We start from the raw sequence: 18,325 nt of genomic DNA, 5'->3' as shown, positions 1-18,325 counted from the left end.
CTCTTCACGTTATCACTTCCGCCCCAGCAGGTGGCTGATGGTTCTTACACTCACAGTATTTCTTTCTAGATAGTAAGTACCAAGTTTGGTTGAAATCGATTCAGGGGTTTAGGAGGAGCTTTTTAGCCATCGCTTGGTTCGCGTGCGTACGTTTCACATATATTTGACGTATTTTACACATATTTGCGCACATAGTTCAGCTGTATCTCTAGCGACTTCCGCGCAGCAGTTTCGATTTTACGCAGTTCAGTGTTTGTGATGCCATAGCTCCTGAACTATGTGTCGTACAATGATAGAATTTTGTAAGTAAATTCAGCGACATACGTCGGTACTGTCTGCGAAATCTGTTGCTATTGTAGTTCCAAAGAAGTAATAAACTAAAACGTCCTGCATGATGCGGCAGTTTTATTTCATGGTACATTCAATGGTATATTTGAATAATATCTGCAAAATGTGTCGCGAATACAGCTGGTAATAAAGAAACAATAAATTAAAACGTCCTGCCTAATGCAGCAGTTTTGCTGCTTGGGCAGCTAAAATATGGTAAACGATAAACTTTTTTCGTTTCATCATTTTGTGCTGGTGGTCGGCGCGAAAAAGTTTCATGAAAGATTGAAATTATGTACAGAATTTGTTTAAGTCATTTTGTGCTCTCTCGATATTCGCACGTCGTGGGCTACATCTTTTTTTCACCCCCATCCCACCCCTTAGATAGGTGGGTGGTTCTTACCCCCACAGCGATTTTCTGCAAAAAGTAAGGGACGTCTTTACCAAGTTTTGTTGAAATCGACCTAATGATTTTGGAGGAGATGTGGAACAAACATAAAGACATACATTATAAAAACATACATTTTTATAAAACGTATGGATTTGATATAACTCAGACCTATTGGATTTATTCTCTAACAACCAGCTCTCTTACTGCAGGATACCTTGTCTTCGTGGAACAGAGCGGCTGATGCACCCTGCTGCTGTACAAGAGTAACTGCTGGGTTCGCGGGAAAAACCTGGAGGATGTTGGCGAAACACCAAAGCTTCCTGTGAACAAGATTCAACTCGAACGGCTGAACCACATTCTCGCGTCACGTCTCTGTGTCTGACATAACATAAAAAGGTAAATAAACAGCCGGCCAGTGTGGGCGAGCGGTTGTAGGCGCTTTAGTCTGGAACCGCGCGACCGCTACGGTCGCAGGTTCGAATCCTGCCTCGGGGATGGATGTGTGTGATGTCCGTAGGTTAGTTAGGTTTAAGTAGTTCTAAGTTATAGGGGACTGATGACCTCAGATCTTAAGTCCCATAGTGCCCAGAGCCATTTGAACAATTTTTAAATAAACATTTTGTCTATTAACAGCAAACATTATACCCGGATAAAAAAAGAACTACAGGACTGACGATATGTGCTAATTATTTGAAATTAGAGAAGGTTTTTCTGCCAAAAGCGAAAATTTTAGTGAAATATGAAGGCAGATATCACACCTACATTAAAAGCAAGAAGCAGACGAAGAAAATCCTACCACTGGGGATTTTTCACTGAATGAAACGAGACTTGCATCGTAACGAAAAAACACATTTCAGTAAATGCATACACAGTACCAGTATCAATAAATTATTGTTACAACATTTACTGATATCGCGTACACGAATGGAGAATTTGACCGAAATCATTTCGGACGTATCAGTCCACTGAATACATGAGACAATTTACTATACAGTGATTAACTAGATGTGAAGCAGCCAGAAGACAAGGTCGAGTGTCAATGTAACTTTGTACACATATGTAGCATCGCGAGTATGTAAATGATTCAGATTTGCAGTTCTCTGTGAAAAGTAGAACGGCCACCAGAGAGCATTGCTGTTTTTAGGGTTTTTTATTGTTGCCGAGACTGGTACGGTATAAAAAGAGCATGAACAATGTTAGATGTTGAGTGACCACTGTGAAGGACATGGTGGTGCCACGTACTCGTGTGAGACAGCACTATCGGCACCTGACAGTGTTTGAAAGGGGATTTATTTTGAGATACTATCTGGCCGGCTAGCCGAATGGTGTAATGGCGCATTCAGACGTGACAGTGGCCCGGTGTTGGACTGCACAGGAAGGCGTACTCGTTGGCCAGGTTCCGTCGTCTAAGTATGATCACTACAGGCTAGGATCGCCACAGTGTGCACCAAGCACGTCGTAGCTCCTTCACGTCTGCTGCTACCATCCGAGAGCAAGCAATGTGCTCCCTGCAACGTTCTGTGTCATGGACACCGGAGTTACTGTCCCATGCGTAGCCTGTCGTTAGCACCACAACACAATCGACTGCGTTTTTGATTGGTGCCGTGGCCGTGAAACATGGACTGCTGACGAATGGCATCGCAGTTATGTTCAGCGATGAATGGCGGTTGTTCACTACCACGCATGGGAGACGCCCAGCTTTGACACTCCCGGCCTCACGGGCTTGCCATCGGGTATGACTGCAGATCACGGGTGATAGTGCTTGAGGCAACTCTGATGGCACAACGGTACGCAACGTGCATTACGAGTCCTCATATGGTACCTCTCATTTGACAGTATCGTGACGCAATTTTTAATAGGATAATGCTCCTCCACATGAACTGCCTGCCTGATGCTGAGTACTCCAGTGGCCAGCAAAATCCCCAGAACCTTCCCCGACAGAACATGTGAGAGACAAGCTAGAACATCAACTACGTCCCAGTGTCAGTATCCGAGATGTCAAGGACCAGCTAGAACAACTGTGGCCACCTTGCCTCATGAGAGGATACTGCGGCTTTATGGCACCGTCCCCAACAGTATCAGTGGATGCATCCAGCCGAGGGGGAGGAACTACATGCTGATAAGTTAGTTCATTCTGCCATGTTCTTTTTAAATTTGATTTGATTTTGTTATCACTGGAAAATGTCACATACCCTCTCAACCATTGAAGTTTCATTTCGTTTCCTCCCATATTTCTGAGTGCCTCACTTTTTCTGTCAGGTAGTTTCGATATTGTCTGGAATGAAAAACAGCCCACAGTTGCACTAAATAATATTTATTTTGCTGTTGTCACTGCCATGATGAAAATAACGTAATATGTACCTGCCCAGGTAGTGAAGGCAGCACGTAGGTAAATGGACAAGTCTTTAAAAATTATGAAAACAGGACTTCTGAAGAAGGCTATATTATTATAGATGAAACCGTGGTCGAGGTTTAAAATAAACATAATTTAATGCAACCGTGGGCTGTTTTTCATTCGAGACTATTTCGTAACGGTTGCTGTTGTCGCTGCGATGACGAGGGTTCACAATTTTTCTTATCAATTGAATTCCTACTAGTTTCCGTTACGTTATTAATTTCGATTATTATTTCATATATTAATCCAGAAATAATCATAGCCAACAGTACAGGATTGCGTAATTAACAACAGAAATTTTAAGTGTGCAAATAATTCGTAATTTCAAATGTTTCTAAAAGAAATAATTTTAACTGTAAATACAGAACTAGAACTTATCGATTAGGGATTAGTGAACACAAGGTCACTGTAGCGAGGCTCAAAGCCATATGAACCAAAACCAAAATATATCTATTTAAAACAGCAGATAAAAATTCACTTCATGCCTTCCTAAGAGAGAGCCTCCATTCCTTCCAAGCTAATTATGTAAGTGTAGACCAGATATGGCTCAAATTCAAAGATACAGTATCGACGGCAATAACAGATTCACTCTGCATAAGTTAATAAGAGACGGGACTGATCCACCATGGTACACAAAACACGTCGGAACAATGTTGCAGACACGACGAAAAAAGCGTGCCAAATTCAGAAGAACGCAAAATCCCCAAGACTGGCTAAGTTTCACGGAAGCTCTAAATTTAGTGTGGACGTCAATACGAGATGCTTTTAATAATTTCCACAATGAAACATTGTCTCAAAACATGGTAGATAACCCAAAGAGATTCTGGTCACATGTAAAGTACACCAGTGGCAAAAACAGTCAATACCGTCACTGCGCGATAGCGATGGAAATGTTACCGATGATGGTGCCACTAAAGCGGAGTTACTAAATACAGTTTTCCATAATTCCTTCACGAAAGAAGACGAAGTAAATATTCAAGGATTCGAAACCAGAACAGCTGTTAGCATGAGTGACATAAAAGTAGATATCTTAGGTGTTGCGAAACAACTCAACTCACTTAAGAAAGGCAAGACTTCCGGTCCAGATGGTATGCCAATCAGGTTCCTTTAAGAGTATGCAGACACAATAGCGCCTTTCTTAGCAATCATATACAACCGCTCACTTGACGAAAGGTCTGTTCCTAAAGACTAGAAAGTAGCACATGTCACACCAATACTCAAGAAAGGAAATAGAAGTAATCCATTGAATTACAGACCCATATCACTGACCTCAATTTGCAGTAGGTTCAAATGGTTCAAATGGCACTGAGCACTATGGGACTTAACTGCTCAGGTCATCAGTCCCCTAGAACTTAGAACTACTTAAACCTAACTAACCTAATGATATCACACACATCCATGCCCGAGGCAGGATTCGAACCTGCGACCGTAGCGGTCGCGCGGCTCCAAACTGTAGCGCCTAGAACCGCTCGGCCACACCGGCCGGCAATTTGCAGTAGAATTTTGGAGCATATACTGTACTCGAACATTATGAATCACCTTAAAGAAAATGACTTATTGATACATAACCAACACGGATTCAGAAGATATCGTTCTTGTGCAACACATGAAGTAATGGGTGCTGTCGACAAGGGATCTCAGATCGATTCCATATTCCTAGATTTCCAGAAGGCTGTTGATACCGTTCCTCACAAGCGACTGTTAATCAAATTGTGTGCATATGGAATATAGTCTCAGTTGTGTGACTGGATTCGTGATTTCCTCTCAGACAGGTCACAGGTCGTAGTGATAGACGGTAAATCATCGAGTAGAACAGAAGTGATATCTGGCGTTCCGCAAGGTAGTGTTGTGGCAGTGATATTTTTCACGTATTTGCGGAATTTCATAAATTATAGACTATGACAAACTTGCAGTGGAACAGACCAAGGATACAGAGCTACGACAGCTGTTAAACGACCCGTCTACAGGTCTGAAGTTCGAGCAAATTCTGGTGCCTGACTCCAAGCGGAAACTGTGGTGCGACTTTTCTCAAGGCAGACCAAGACCATTCATTTCAGAAATATTGCGCAAGACGGCATTCGACAGTGTCCACACACTATCGCACCCAGGAGCCAACGCTACAATAAAGCTGCTGACAGACCGCTATGTGTGGCCTTCTATGAAAAGAGACGCGCGCCTTTGGGTACGTTCCTGCATTCCTTGTCAACAGAGTAAAGTAGGATGACATGTGCGTGCTGATATTGGAGATTTTCAAGGTACCTCTGCTAGATTCGCACACGTTCACGTGGACCTGGTTGGACCTCTCCCACAGTCTGAGGGTTACAGATATTTGTTTACGGCCATAGATAGGTGCACAAGATGGGCAGAAGCAACTCCAATAGTCGATATTTCAGCCGAAACTACTGCTAAGACGTTTCTGTGTGCGTGGGTTGCCCGTTTTGGATGCCCCCTTCATGTCACAACTGACCAAGGACGTCAGTTCGAATCTACGTTGTTCCTCGAGCTATCCAAAATGTGCGGTTTCCAACGCCACTACACGACTGCCTATCACCCTGCCAGTAATGGTATGGTCGAACGATGGCACAGAACACTCAAAGCAGCATTGATGTGTCATCAAGAGAGATGGACGGAAGCATTATCATTAGCGTTGTTAGGCCTGCGGACAGCTCACAAACCCGATATTGGTGCATCAGTTGCCGAGATGGTTTACGGCGAGCCGCTACGGATTCCTGCAGATTGTTTAGTACCAACCTTACTACCTGGATCAGAGGGCCTCACACACTGGGTGCAGCAGCTAAAACGTCACTGCACAAATATACGTTGCCCGCCACCTTCTCGCCATGGTAACCGTAAGATGTTTGTACACAAAGACTAGTACAATTTCTCTTACGTAATGTTGCGAATGCCGGCCGAAGTGGCCGTGCGGTTAAAGGCGCTGCAGTCTGGAACCGCAAAACCGCTACGGTCGCGGGTTCGAATCCTGCCTCGGGCATGGATGTTTGTGATGTCCTTAGGTTAGTTAGGTTTAACTAGTTCTAAGTTCTAGGGGACTAATGACCTCAGTAGTTGAGTCCCATAGTGCTCAGAGCCATTTGAACCATTTTTTGAATGTTGCGAACAGACTCAGTCAAATCGCCTTTACAACCACCATATACGGGCCCATTTCAGGTGCTGAGTAGAAATAAGCATACCGTGGACATAATGTACAATGGTGTTCCGACAAAGGTATCGATTGAACGTGTCAAGCCAGCATGGGTTTTACCCTCTCCGACCTCTGACACTACGCCTGTGCATCAACACATGATGAGCGCAGAGCATACCAAAACACATCGTCCGAGTCAGGTGAATCACCATCACAAACAACAACGTCACCGCCCCCGAGACACCCGACGCACACCAGAGCTGGACGTCGAATAAAATTCAAGTATCAAGATATCCCTGGAGCTCCGCGCTTCAAGGGGGGGTCTGTGTGGCAGTGATATTTTTCATGTCTGGTGCAAAGTGAGATCAAAAGTGCGCGAGAGTTTTTTTTGGTCATGTGTTGTTTTTTATCTTTGCCGTAAGACTATAGGATCTCCTAGTTTTTGTTACTTCTCTGTTGTTTTTAGTTTCTTCTCATTGTGAGTTTTCACGAATAAATATTTTTTCGTTAACTCATTATACCGGACGGCTATGCAATTATTTGTTGTAGGCAAGTCGCCTACAGTGTCATAGGCCCTCTGCTGTTCCTGATTTACATAAATGATCTAGGTGATAATCTGAGCAGCCCCCTTAGATTTTTTGCAGATGATGCTGTAATTTAACGTCTAGTAAAATCATCAGACGATCAATTCCACTTACAAAATGATCTAAAGGAATTTCTGTATGGTGCGAAAAGTGGCAATTGGCACTAAACAAAGAAAAGTGCGAGGCCAGCCGCATGGGTACTAAAAGAAATACGATAAATTTTGCTTAGCCATTTTGCACTTCCTGTCGATATCATTTTTGAGACATTTGTATTCCTTTTTGCCTGCTTCATTTACTGCATTTTTATATTTTCTCGTTTCATCAATTAAATTCAATATTTCTTCTGTTACCCAAGGAGTTCTACTAGCCATCGTCTTTTTACCTACTTGATCCTCTGCTGCCTTCACTACTTCATCCCTCAGAGCTACCCATTCTTCTTCTACTGTACTTCTTTCCCTCATTGCTGTCAATTGTTCCCTTATGCTCTCCCTGAAACTCTGTACAACCTCCGGTTTAGTCAGTTTATCCAGGTTCCATCTCCTTGAATTCCCACCTTTTTGCAGTTTCTTCAATTTTAATCTACAGTTCATAACCAATAGTCCACATCTGCCCTTGGAAATGTCTTACAATTTAAAACCTGGTTCCTAAATCTCTGTCTTACCATTATATAATCTATCTGATACCTTCTAGTATCTCCAGGATTCTTCCAAGTATACAACCTTCTTTTATGATTCTTGAACCAAGTGTTAGCTATGATTAAGTTATGCTCTGTGCAAAATTCTACCAGACGGCTTTCTCTTTCATTTCTTACCCCCAATCCATATTCACCTACTATGTTTCCTCCTCTCCCTTTTCCTACTCTAGAATTCCAGTCACCCATGACTATTAAATTTTCGTCGCCCTTAACTACCTGAATAATTTCTTTTATCTCATCATAAATTTCATCAATTTCTTCATCATCTGCAGAGCGTTGGCATATAAACTTGTACTACTGTAGTAGGCGTGGGCTTCGTGTCTATCTTGGCCACAATAATGCGTTCACTATGCTGTTTGTAGTAGCTTACCCATACTCATATTTTTTTATTCATTATTAAACCTACTCCTGCATAACCCCTATTTGATTTTCTATTTATAACCCTGAATTCACCTGACCAAAAGTCTTGTTCCTCCTGCCACCGAACTTCACTAATTCCCACTATATCGAACTTTAACCTATCCATTTCCCTTTTTAAATTTTCTAACCTACCTGCTCGATTAAGGGATCTGACATTCCACGCTCCGATCCGTAGAACGCCAATTTTCTTTCTCCTGATAACGACGTCCTCTTGAGTAGTCCCCGCCCGGAGATCCGAATGTGGGACTATTTTACCTCCGGAATATTTTACCCAAGAGGACGCCATCATCATTTATAAAGTAAAGCTGCATGCCCTCGGGAGATCTATTTACGAAATTTCAATAGCCAGCTTTCTCTTCCAAATGGGAAAATATTTTGTTGACACCCACCTAAGTAGGGAGATATTATTATCATAATAAAATAAGAGAAATCAGAGCTCGAACGGAAAGATTTAGGTGTTTATTTTTCCCACGCGCCATTCGAGAGTGGAATGGTACAGAAGTAGTATGAAAATGGTTCGATGAACCCTCTGCCAGCCACTTAAGTGTGAATTGCAGAGTAACCATGTAGATGTAGATGTAGATGAAACTAAAAGTAGTTTATAAAGTAATTACTTTTCATAAATTTTAGCTTGAAATATAATATTCTGTGTATAAAACAGGTTTTCAGAAAAGCAACTGAGATAATACTGACCTGTCCAAAATTCGGAAAATCGACAACGACTGTCGAGGAAAAGTAATTCTAGAGGAGGATGTCCCGTTACACAGTCTATTAACAAAGCGTAACTCATGCTGTCCCAGAAAGGAACAGTGAAGAATATTTAACAAGTCCACGTGCACAGGATATTTCATCAACTTATGCCAACTCATAGTAAGAGAGATTTCTCTGGCCACATAAAAGAGTCCAAAGTAATTTTTGGGGAGATTACAATCAGTGGAGAAATTATTAGTAATATCATACTGACAGACGATATCGTCATATTGTCAGACGATTCATTTGCCTTTCAATGCGTGTTAAACCTTCTAGATCAGAGCAGTGCCCGCTGGTATTCTGTGAAAGGCAAGTCCAAAGAAATTTCACATAAACGGCAAAGCAAATGAACAAATGTTCTCTTTCAAATAGATAGGCAATATTTTGGACCAAGAATGTCAGTCCAAGCTAGTGATGAAATTTACAACTGAACAAACCCAAGGGCGCCTGCACGGGGAGGAGGGGTCAGGAGCTGGGAGTGTGGAGTATTTTTAATATTTTGGAAGACCAATGGCGACTTGTAAGTAGCCATAAAAGAGTTTCGCTGCTATAAACCTGTATAATACCGACTTTTAAATCATTTTCTTGAAAGAAAGACACCTGTCCAAGCCATATCTTTTCCTTACCCTTAGGGCTGGGCGGGAGGTGGGAGGGGGCGGAGGCGTGCTCCCGCCTCTTGCCCCGGGGTCTGGGCGCCTTTATGCAAGCCAAAAGACAATTCATCAACAAGAGAAAAATCTTTAAGAGTCGAGACCTCAGTTTACCACTGAGAATTAGAATTATTCAGTGCTATATATTCTCGTTCTCCTGTAAGGATGTGAAAGTTGCATCTCGGACCGAAGCATTAAAAAACGAATTTAACCCATTGAAGTGTGTTGTGTCGACGCCTCTTCCATATACTCAGACATTGAAAACATCAAATGTCGAGGGCCTTCACTGAATGAGAAAGCAATAAGATTTGCTACATATTATAAAACAAAGAAAGACTCAAAACTTAGGACATACAAGGGGCGAGAGATGTCAAATGTTACAACTTGGTGCGGCGGTCGGAAATGACGTTCGCCATCACCGTGCCTGATAATGGTTGTATTTTCACCAATTTCTTCGGTGGTGATTCCGCATACACTGATGAGCTAAAACATTTTGACCACTGGTTTAATAGCGATTCCACGTACTATAGACTCGACTAGTCCCTGATGTGTTTTCAGAGGCTTGAGGGATCAGAAGCCTACACACAGGTCACTGAATTCCCACAAGTTACGGGCCTGCGCTTTGTTGGCGCGAAGCTGGAGCTCGATAGATTCCCAGACTTGTTCCGTCGGTTCAGACGATCTTGGTGGCCAAGACATTAATGTGTGTTCACCTTTATCCTCCTCATACCATTGGGGCACGATTCTGGCTTTGTGACATGAGTACACAGCAAGATGCCATGTGGCCCACTTTGCACTTAAATGAGGTACTGAAGTATACGATACCACTGACGTCACGATCCAACATGATATCCACTTGACCTTGAGAAGTGGAAGTGCTAGTGTGTGTTGCCTACATGGTCACTGATTTTTCGATAGCATCATCAAGCCCCACAACGTCCGATTTGATTTTCATACTGACGCCCCAACAAAATGATAACAGAAAAAAATCTTATCGCTTACAACATTTTCGCCGTTCAAGCAGAAAAAGTCATATCAGGTATGATTTCATCTATTACTTCTTTACTACCGGCTCTATTGGCAACACATTTTGCAGCTTGTACGCGCATATACACTGAATGTTCTTTCAAAATTATATCATTGTGTGACTCATACTTCAGGAGACATCATGTCATAAACATTGAGATGCCTCAAAAATTAGCTTTTGCTTAAAGCGGAGCACAAATTACCGAAACTATACTTATTCAGTGTTTGATAACTAGAGCACAACAGATTTTAAAATAATTTCAAACCTTCTCTGAAACTCTTCTCGCTTACATGCTTAACGTCACATATTTAACACACTAACTGATTTGAAAATTAATCATACGTTTAAAGCTGTTTTATATAAAGGAGTTCGATTCTTTAAAGAATCATTGGTTGACTGATGTTAATCTGATACTGTAATACTAGTACAAGCACCTATATCGTAATGTGTAACTCTGCCAATTGCGAATATAATTCAACCAACGTAGCATCAAAACGAAATTGATCTCATGTAAAAATATTAATGTAATTAAATATTTTTTAATCTATCCTAGACTGCAACGACAATCCTCGTGTAGAATATAAACTACAGGATGAAACAGAAATCAAATAAAATAATAACAAGATTCTACCAAGTCTTTTCACTCTATTATACTATATGGCACTTCAATTAACTTAAATTTGGACACAGAGAAGACAGCTGTGCCTCACAATCAATAGAGATCACTGGTGAGAATGATTTCCTTTCCTTGAGAATGACCAATGCAAAGCAACAGAAACTTCGCTCGAAAAAGGCTTAGATATCTTCTGAACTGACCTCCGGTAGAAAAAAAAACTCAATTAGAAACATTTACATTTAGCAAGAGAGTGGTAGTTCACATGATTCTTAAGTTGACGCACAGATACTTAAGAACAGATAGAAGTGCCCAAGCTGTAGAGACTTTAATGTTATAGATTAACTGATGAAAGTAGCCTGCTATAGATAAGCATAAAATTTCAGAGCTTTTCTTGTGTATGAGGCTTACAAAATTCCCCCAAAAATATTAGGTACTGTTAAATTGACATTTAGGTACTGTCGTCAAATGAAAAAAATGTAATCAGACCTCTGCCAGAAATGTAAGTATTCTTAATTCTATACAGTGAATGAGTTTATCATGCGATGGCTGTCTCATTTATATAATAGGTAACTGAAACATGGATGCAAAACTACAGAGATGAATCTTAGACCGAAGCAGCAGGAACGAGTTTCCTATGTGTAGGGAAGGACTGCTTCAAAAGAAGCATCATTACGCTAGTAAATTAGGATATCAGAAAAGAACTAAACATATATCCTGTAAGAGTCAAAACTAAACGACACACAACGAATGAATTATCCGAACGGAACGTCAATTGGTAGTTGTGATGTGCGTGAGCCGACAAACAAATTATTAGCGTTACAGAAAACTTGGATGTTATTCACGAGAAAGAACTTCACAAATTGAGCAAGACAGTAACGTGCTGGTCCACCTCTGGCCCTTATGCTTGCAGTGGTTCGGCTTGGCACGGATTGATAGCTTTGTTAGATATTCTCCTGAGGGATATCATGCCAAGTTCTGTTTAGTTGACGCGTTAGATCGTCAAAATCCCGAGGTTGTTGGAGGGCCCCACCCAGAATGCTCCAAACTTTCTCAATTGGGGAGAGATACGGTAACCTTACTGACCAAGGTAGGGTTTGACATGCACCCAGGCAAGCAGTAGAATCTCATCGTGTACGGGCGGGCATAATCTTACTGAAACGTAATTCCAGGATCGCAACAAAACGGGGAGTAAAATATCGCTGACGTATCGCTGTGCTGTAAGGCTACTGTGAATGACAACAAAGCGATCCTGCTACGAAAAAAAAAAGGCTCCCAGACCATCTCTAATGGTTGTCAGGCCGTATGGCGGGCGACAATCAGGTTTATACCCCATCTCTGTCCGGGACTTCTCCAGACACGTCTTCAAATGGTACAAATGACTCAGAGCACTACGGGACTTAACTTCTGAGGTCATCAGTCCCCTAGAACTTAGAACTACTTAAACCCAACTAACCTAAGGACATCACACACATCCATGCCCGAGACGGGATTCGAACCTGCGACCGTGGCAGCAGCGCGGCTCCGGACTGAAGCGCCTAGAACCGCTCGGCCACTTCGGCCGGCACACGTCTTCATCCTGGAATCTCACTGTCTCAAGGCAAATTGTCTTCAGTGATGAGTCCCGCTTCGAACTGAGCCCCAATGACCAACGAAGACGTTTCTGGAGACGCCCCGGACAGCGGCGGAATAACAGCCTGAATGTAGCCCCTCCGACGGCCCGACAGCCAGGTGTGATGGTATGCAGTGCCATTTCTTTTCATAGCAAGACCCCACTGGTTGTCGTCATCCGTGGCACTCTTACAGCACAGAGGCACAACGACGATAGTCTACGCCCCGCTTTGTTGTCTTTCATGCGAGCCATCCTAGGCTTACCTTTTTGCACGATAATGGCCGGCCGCACGTAGCGAGATTTTCTGCTGCTTGTCTTCTTGCTTGCCAAATCCTACCTTGGCCAGCAAGGTCGCCAGATCTCTCCCCAGTTGAGAACGTTTGAAGCATTCTGGGCAGGTCCCTCCAACCATCTCCCTCAGCAAAACATGCAACAGCTCTATCAATCAATGCCAAGCCTAAAAAATGCTTGTATAAGGGCCAGAGATGGACCAACGCGTTACTGTCTTGCTCAGTTCGTGAAGTTCTTTCTCTTGAGTAAATCGTCAATCTTTTTTTTTTGAATTGTAATCATTAGTTTGTCTTTACGTGTATACATCACATCTACCGATTTCCGTCCCATTCAGATAATTCCTTCGTAGTGCGTTGCTTTTTTTCCATACAGTGTAAATAAAAGCGAAATAACGGCTCAAAAGTGAGTTCTGGATGAATGAAAATGTCGTACCAAAATTTGCTCTACTTCTAACTGCGTAAGCTGCCACGGACAGTCAGCTCATATGAATATTTTCATTATATGGCCCCGCGTCATATTGTAAAATAACTATCACTGAATGCATATAAAAGAATGGCGCAAAAATTTTGGTTTCATCCAGTGGGAGCTATTTTGCATATGCTATTTGCATAGCCAGAAAACTTTTTCGGTTAACACCTCTACTTTTCCCCCCATCCAGAAGAAAGAGAGTGGGGCGTCCCAGAAAAATGTTCTTGTTAAATTTCAGTAGTCCTAACTTTTCAATAATATTCGATTAAATGTTACAGTACAGTATTTTTGAGGTTATTGTTTCTGGAGTAATTTAATGGATTAAACTTTACGTACGAATTTATTATAAGAAATGAACTTTAAGCACGAACATCCTTCAAAAAGTTAATTAAAACCATGGTGATTTAAAACCTCCAAAATCATAAATACAGACAAGGGAATTACTTGGATTATTACAAATTTCAATCTGGTATCAGAATACTTACAACAGCTAAGCGAGTAACGTACTTCAACTTTCGCGGTCACGAACAGATAACGTTACCTCTCTTGTATCTGCTGCACTCTAGTGGCGACATGACGCGGCATTCATTCTCTGCACTGCCGAAAGATAGCGCAAGCAGTCGACTAGTTGGCAGTTGGCTGCATTGGCTTTCAATGTTGGCTGCAGTTTCAGCGCTGAAATCGAACGGATTACTACATTATCGTTAAGAACATTTTAGCAGGTACACAAGCATTTATATTTACTTCTCAAATTTTATAAATTTTATATTCAGAATTAGAACACGTAATAGAACGAAAGTATATTTACATTAGTAGGATGATTCACTTGACAGACACTCAACAATAGTATACAGCAAATCGTTCCTTTTATTCTTGTGTGGTATGATGATTTCGTATCTAAGGATCGTAAACTAGAACCAAATTAACACGTCTCATACTAAAAGAATTAACGTAGGATTGTTTACAGTTATTAACATCGGAGCTGCATTTTAAGGAGAAATTGCGGAGATAGATTTACGTAGCTTTGTTTACAGTTATTAACATCGAAGCTGCATTTTAAGCAGAAGGTATATTTACGATTTTTATTAGCCACGTTATTGATGGCAGAGACGTCCATGAAAAGTAAGGATACGTAAACAGTTACAGCTACCAACAGTTTAACCCGCGGGATTACAGTCACTACGTACTCGCTTTATAACGTAGTGTGTTTCCCAAAAAGCTTAAATCAGAAATAAGCGCACATGCAGTAATAATATGCGGCATTATAAGTACAGATAGGCCTGCTTGTTACGGTACGTACGTTTTAAGCAGAAGGAAGTATGTTCTCGTGAAAGTGTAATGATTTATAGCCAGCGCTGTAGAGGTAGCTCTGGTGTTTCTTACAAACAACCACAGAGGAAATGAAAAAGTAAAACAATTGAATGTTGCATGGAACATACACATGATTTGCCAAAAGGATAGTAAATGACGTATCTTTTTATTTATTGATCGATTTTTTTAAATATAATTAGATCAATAGGAAGACGTTGTCAAATGAAGGTAATTCAATATTCCTCACCTGATTGCTGAAAGTACTAATTCTCCTTTCGAATTTGCTGTGGAACGCAATTTACTGCTTGCGGCAGATAGAAGATGTTCCATTTAACTATTTCCAACACAATTCGTTCATTTTAATTGTGTTCTGTCTCATCGAGCACCCATATTAATGATACAGAAGCGTGGTACCAACATTGGTAACATGTAAAGTCAGAATATGTAAATAACTGACATGGTTACAGATTATAATAACAACTAAATATCAGAAAATTATGCTACAAATGTATTTAACAAAATGCCTCGTGTTTTCATAAACCAGCATCCAACATAAGCTACTAAACTGCAGAATTGTCAGAAAGTACTTGTTCAGTGTAGAAGTTCTGTTGTAGTATTTAGCCCAAACACTAGTATAACCTATGCCAGACTGTTCACCTCTGCTAATCTATTGCAACTTACATAAGAAAGGACATGCATTTGAAATCTGGTTAATATAATTTTCTATAGTACATTTATGTAACGAATCTGAAACTTTCTTGTGTTTCCGGGTTTGTTCCATGCTTATAACCTTCTCTGATGCTTCTCAAAACCTAATGTACACAGTGATGAAATTGTACTCTTTGACAATTCTCCCGGATGGCTTCGACTTTCATCCCCCACCCCCAATTCATCTTCTTTTGCTATTGTCCCTTCTCTGCCTTTTCCCACTATCAAATTCAGTCACCAGTCATAATTAAATCTTTGATTTTATCATATCATATATTCTTTCAGCTTCTTCATTATCTGCAGAACTAGTGGGCATATAAATTTTTACTACTGCAGTGAGTCTTGTCTTTGTAATTGTTTTGACTATGATAATGGAATCACTATTCTGTTCATACTAGGTTATCTGCATTCCTCGTTTCTTATTCATTGTAGTCTCCTTCTTGCATTACCTGTATTTGATTTTGTGTTGATAACTCTGTACTTACCTGACCACATATACTATTCTTCCTGCCATCGAACTTCGCTAATTCTCCCTATTTTAACTCAAAAGTATCCATTTCTGTTTTAAAATTCTCTGACCTACCTCCCCTGTTGAGGAACCTAACGTAGAACACTCCAACTTGTAATATGGTAGAATTGCTCTTTTATGATACTGACATTCTTCTCAGAGATACTAGCCTACAGGGGGACTATTTGACTTTCAGAATATTTTGGCAAGATGAAGCCATCATCATTAAACCATAAAGTTAGGATGCATGGCCATGGGAAATATAAAGGTATTGCTTTTATTTTGCTTTCACCCATCTGCAATACCAACTTAGCAAAGCCATGTCTACTAATATTAGAAGGTCAGGTCAATCAATCATGTAGACTGTTGCCCCTGCAACTAATGAAAAGGCTGTTGTCTCTCTTCAGAAACTATTTCTAATCTGGCCTCTCTCAACCCTCTGATTTTGTAGCACCTGTGGTATTGCTCTCTCTTGTGTTCAGGCACCCAAGCCACCACACCACCTCAAGGCCCCCCATTTGTGTGGGTAGAAGTATTGCATGTACAGTAATGCTGTATTATCATTTTTTACCGAGACTGTGTCAGTGGCCAGTTAAGACTGGATAGATTGTGTTAGTATTACGTTAATCTACAGTATGTCCAAAGTAAAAGTGCCCCTACACCATAAGTAACACATTGTGAATTTTCTGTTTCCTGTTCACCCGCTCTCCCAGTCATGTTTTGGGAGTGGTTAGTTGTCACGGCTTCAGGTGTTGCTCAAAAGTGCTGTGAGTGTATTTTCATTGTTGTCTGAATTATTCATGTAAAGCACTGGTATGCCATATTCTGTCACTGAAAGGGTGTTTGTAGTTGAAGTTTACATTTATAGTGGTTGACGTAAGAAGATTTATGAAATTTTTCTTGTAAAATTCCTGAACTTTGGTGTGCCCACAAACAGTAGTGAGGACAAAATGATGTTCCAGTGTTGATGTCTGTAATTTGAAGTGTAACTGTGAACCTTCAGTTTGAACTCCAGAAGTGGATGCAAGCTTTTCCAGAAAATTACTGCCACTACAAAAAAATCTGTCAGGCAGCTTTCACAAAACATAGATGTTAAACATAAATATCATCATTCTGCATTTAAGTCCTCACATCTGAAACCTTACCATTTTTCAAGTGTTCATGGTTTACTTTCAGCTGATACAGAAAAGAGGGTTAATTACTGTGGGTGACTGCTTAAGAAGATTGTATTTTATTTATGAGGAAGCTTAGCAACATATTTCTGTCCATGTGAATAGCCAGACAAATCACTACTGGTCCACCAAAAACCGTCACATTGTCCATCGAAATAAGTTAAAAACAACTTCAATTGGAACCGTCACATAGAAAATGCTGTTGGTAAGGGGAAACAAAGGCTACACCATACTACGCTCTCTGTCCTCTTCTGGAGCATTCTTACACTGTACGGTATGTGATGCTTACCATAAAGGATTGATGGAGGTCACTGAAAAATTTCAAAGGGCAACTTTCTTTTGCATTATTGTGAAATAGGCAAGAGAGTGTTATGCATGTGATAAGTGAGCTGGGGTGCTAGTCACAACACAAAGGTGTTTTTCATTTCAGTGAGATCTTTTCATGGAAATTCAATCGCCAACTTTCTGCTCTGAATGCCAGAATATTTTTTGACTCCCATCTACACAGGGAGAAATTACCACCACAATGAATAGAGGAACTCAGAGCTTGTACCGAACAGTTTAGGCCCTCATTTTTCCCACATGCTGTTCAAGAGTGGAACAGACAAGAAATAGTGTGAATGTGGTTCTATGAACCATGTGCCTAACAATTATGTGCAACTTGTAAAGTTGTCATGTAGATGTAGAGTATCACTTCACTGCAAAATAATTATTCCTTAATTACATTAGTAGTAGTGGTTTCGAAATTAAAATGTCATTAGAGCAAGTAACTAAATTTCATTTATCTCACTTTTTTGTTTTGCTAAATAATGTTCAATTTGTTTTTTATAATGTATGCTTGTCATGTTTTATTTTTTGTAAATAGGCCTAGTACATATTTTACTTTTTCATAAAAAGATTGGGGTGATGAGCATTACCTTACTTGTTGGTTACAATCTCATCTCTCAGTGAGGCAGAGGTTTGTCTTTCTGGAGTAAATACTTTAATGAGACATGTTACAGCCATTCCCTGACTCTACCTCAGTTTAATTTTACATTTGTTTATTTGTGTATGTGTGTGTGTGTGTGTGTGTGTTTAGTGAGCAAGAAAGAGATAGAGATTCCTGTGGTTTAAGGGAACTCAGCTGTGGGTATGTGAGAGGAACCATGACTCAAAGTGTTGACAGAGTATGTTTGAAAAAAAGTTAAGATTTTCGTCAATGGTGTCTAAATTTTCCTGCAGCATACTTTCTTTGAGCACCATGGTCACGCCACTTCTTATGA

Source organism: Schistocerca americana, chromosome 5 (assembly GCF_021461395.2).
Source record: "Schistocerca americana isolate TAMUIC-IGC-003095 chromosome 5, iqSchAmer2.1, whole genome shotgun sequence".
Classification (NCBI taxonomy): Eukaryota; Metazoa; Arthropoda; class Insecta; order Orthoptera; family Acrididae; genus Schistocerca; species Schistocerca americana.
This window is presented reverse-complemented; position numbering follows the sequence as displayed.